The 3,777-nt window shown below is 47.1% G+C and overlaps 1 non-coding gene across 1 annotated transcript; it reads left to right on the forward strand.

Moving 5' to 3' along the window:
- The first annotated feature begins 2,407 nt into the window (after positions 1-2,407).
- On the forward strand, positions 2,408-2,509 carry LOC115934755 (U6 spliceosomal RNA). The gene has a single exon (XR_004070515.1). It is a non-coding gene; the product is annotated as a U6 spliceosomal RNA (small nuclear RNA).
- The last annotated feature ends 1,268 nt before the right edge of the window (positions 2,510-3,777 follow it).

The following is a 3,777-nucleotide window of genomic DNA, read 5'->3' on the forward strand; positions in this document are numbered from 1 at the left end:
CAAGATTTATTTTCCTTTCACCGGGCTTATGTTCTAGTGCGGCAAGCACTAGCAAGAAAATAGACAAACTAGTTGTGAATTAGGTCGGTACTTTAAGGAAACTAAACAGCGAGCTAAGGCAGAGCTACAGAGGACTCGAGTGGAAAACCTGATGCTGTCTTTCTCCCCACCCTACACATAGCCCCTTATTTGTTCTTTCCTGGTGTCTGAGTTTTTTCTGGTTAGAATACCTTTCGTTTCACTCCCTCTACCTTATCAATTCAAATACTACTCCCCTCAGGAAACTTTTGTTTTTTTGAGACAGGGTCTCACTTTGTCACCTGGTCAACCAGGCTGGAGTGCAGTGGTGCAACCTTGGCTCACTGCAACCTCTGCCTCCCGGGTTCAAGCAGTCCTCATGCCTCAGCCTCCCGAGTAGCTGGGATTACAGACACGCACCACTACGCCCAGCTAACTTTTGTATTTTTAGTAGAGACAGAGTTTTGCCATGTTGGGCCAGGCTGGTCTTGAACTCCTGGTGACAGGTGATCCTCCCACCTCATCCTCTTAAAGTGCTAGGATTATAGGCATAAGCCACGGTGCCCAGCCCTGTATTCACTTTTTAAATCCCCACTGGTGTAAGGTGCTGTGAAGAAGAGACAAAGTTGTCGATACAGATCTCCTCCCTCCAGGACCCTGCAGTCTTCTTAGGGATTTTATTCATATATGCAGATAACTATAATACAGAGTGAGGTGAGGGCCGTAAGAAAGGAAGTGTGAAGAGATCATTGCTGACGAGGAAAGATCAGAAAAGGGTTTCCTAGCTGAGTGCAGTGGCTCACACCTGTAATTCCAGCACTTTGGGAGGCCGAGGCAGGTGGATTGCTTGAGCTCAGGAGTTTAAAACCAGTGTGGTCAACGTGGTGAAACCCTGTCTCTACTAAAAAAAAAAAAACTACGGAAATTAGCTGGGTGTGGTGGTGCAGCTCTGTAGTCCCAGCTACTGGTGGGGAGTGGGGCGGCTGTGGCGGGAGGATTGCTTGAGCCTGGGAGGTGGAGGTTGCAGTCAGCTATGGCTGTGATTGCACCACTGTACTTCAGCTTGGGCAACAGAGTGAAACCCTGTCTCAAAACAAAACCCAAACTCAAGACATTAAAATACTTTGAAAAATAAAAAAAGGCTGCAGAAATAGAAATTACTTTTACCCAAGTGTGGTGGTGAGTGCCTGTAGTCCCAGCTACTCGGGAGGCTGAGGCGGGAGGATGACTTGAGCCCAGGAGTTGGAGTCCGGCCTGGGTAACATGGGAGACCCCATCTCCTTAAAACAAACAAACAAAAAACCTTGCTTTTAAATCATAATTATAGCAAACACCACTCTGGGAATCTGCCCACATGGATGGCTAAGAATGGAGCTTGCTTTTCCAACCCTGTGATACAGGGAAGAGTAAAGTCTGCTCATCTATTTAAATAGCAAAATTTGAGGTTGTGGCCTTGATTTTCTGTTATCTTCCTTTCTCCATCAACTACCTGTGATCAGGGCCGGGCGCGGTGGCTCACACCTGTAATCCCAGCACTTTGGGAGGCCGAGGCGGGCGGATCACGAGGTCAGGCGATTGAGACCATCCTGGCTAACACGGTGAAACCCCATCTCTACTAAAAATACAAAAAATTAGCTGGGCGAGGTGGCGGGCGCCTGTAGTCCCAGCTACTCGGGAGGCTGAGGCAGAAGAATGGCTTGAACCCGGGAGGCGGAGCCTGCAGTGAGCGGAGATCGCGCCACTGCACTCCAGCCTGGGCGACAGCGAGACTCCATCTCAGAACAAACAAATAAACAACAACAACAACAACAAAAAACTACCTGTGATCACAAGATGAAACAAGTATGCTGAAGCTTGGACTTTTGCACTGATTTCTACAGAACAGAGTGGTTCAGAGCCAGAACGCCTCTGCTGCCCGCTCTACTTCCTTGTTTCCCTTGACAAATTACTGAACAACCCTGCCTTAATTTCCTCATGGGGTTGTTAAGTACAACACATGTGAAACAGGCCTGAAAATAATGCCTGGTACAAAGCAAACAATCATTATCAAAAGTTGTAGTAATCCACTGTGCTTCCTGGTACAGGGCACGCCAGAGTTCCCGGGAGCTAATCTTGATTGCTGGTGCTCCGTGTGGTTGTTGTGTACAAAGAAATTACCATGGAGGGAACATGGAGGTGGGAAAGGGCTGGTGCAATGGGCAGAATGAAGAGGTGTCTGAAGAACCAACAATCTGAGGCTAGGCAGGAACATCTGGCAGCTCTCAGAGAGGTTTAGCAGTCCTTACTCAAGTGCAACTGACTGTGAGGTGCACTAAAGAGTGAAAGGCAGAGAAAGGCCTCCTTGCCTTAGTCTTGGCCTTCATCTTCTTAACTAATGAAAAGAAGCTGGGTGCTCGCTTTGGCAGCACATACACCAAAATTGGAACAATATACAGAAGATTAGCATGGCCCCTGCACAAGAATGACACTCAAATTTGTGTTCTCTATTAAAAAAAAAAAAAAAAAGGCTGGGCATGGTGGTTCATGCTTGTAATCCCAGCACTTTGGGAGGCCGAGGCGGGTGGATCACCTGAGGTTAGGAGTTCGAGACCAGCCTGGCCAACATGATGAAACCCCGTCTCTACTGAAAAAAATACAAAAAATTAGCCGAGTGTGGTGGCATGCACCTGTAATCCCAGCTACTTGAGAGGCTGAGGCAGGAGAATCGCTTTGAACCTGGAAGGCGGAGGCTGCAGTGAGCCGAGATTGCGCCACTGCACTCCAGCCTCAGCAACAAGAGTGAAACTCCGTCTCAAAAGAAAAAAAAAAAAGTTGGGAAAAACATGGTTCTCCAGGGCGGTGGCAAGCCAGGCTTCTGCACTACTGCCAAGAGGAGTGAACTTGAGCTGCTTTTTGTTTCCTCCACACAACGTGGTAAGGAGCCAAAGGAAGACAGTGATCTAAGTCATTCCCCACCTTCAGGCGGCACCATCCCTGTTTTCAAATCCCTAACTGCCTCACTCCCCTAAAGCATTTTTTCCCCACTGGAAACAGACTGGAACACAATTAAGCAATGTTGATCACTGCTTCAGTCAAAAGTGGTCTGAAGGGAAAAGCTGATGTGTTTTGTCCCCCAAAAGGGATAGATGGCCTCAAAGGAAAATGTCACATTTGGATTAGATTTGTGGTAGGGGAGGAGTGACCTGCCAAGGGCTCCTTGAATAAACAAAACTGTTCCTCAAAGGGCTTTGGGTGGAGGTCATCAAAGCAAGTTCACAGAAAGATCCTCCTCCCTGGTAATTCTCCAGAGATGGCTGACTCTTTGCTTACATAGGTAGCTCAGGGGTCCCACTTGAAGTCAGTTGCCCAGAATAAGCCAGAGCCTGCCCCCTCAAGAATTCAGGAATGTGGTTTCCAATGCAAATAAAGGCTAAATTGTAGAAACAGTGCTGGAGTGTGTTCAAGCCCTCCCTCTAGGTCCTCTGAGTCATTTGGAAATGGTTAACAAACAGGTTGGACACCTGGGTTGATTACTGCTGAAGGGGATTTCCACACAAACCCTATACTGTAAAATCATCCTCTTGCCTTCCCAAAGCAATTCAGTTCCACTTTCTAGACCGAATGTGCCTTAAAGAGTCCAAATGTCCTAAATCAGATCCTAGGGTTCCTAAATTAGAGCAGCAACTGCTGTTGACACAAAGAAACAAGGAGCCAAGCAACTTTGTGCTTTAAAAAAAAAAAAAAAAAAGTTTATTTTAAATTAAGAGGAACAGATGTCCA

Source organism: Gorilla gorilla, chromosome 4, assembly GCF_029281585.2.
Source record: "Gorilla gorilla gorilla isolate KB3781 chromosome 4, NHGRI_mGorGor1-v2.1_pri, whole genome shotgun sequence".
NCBI lineage: Eukaryota > Metazoa > Chordata > Mammalia > Primates > Hominidae > Gorilla > Gorilla gorilla.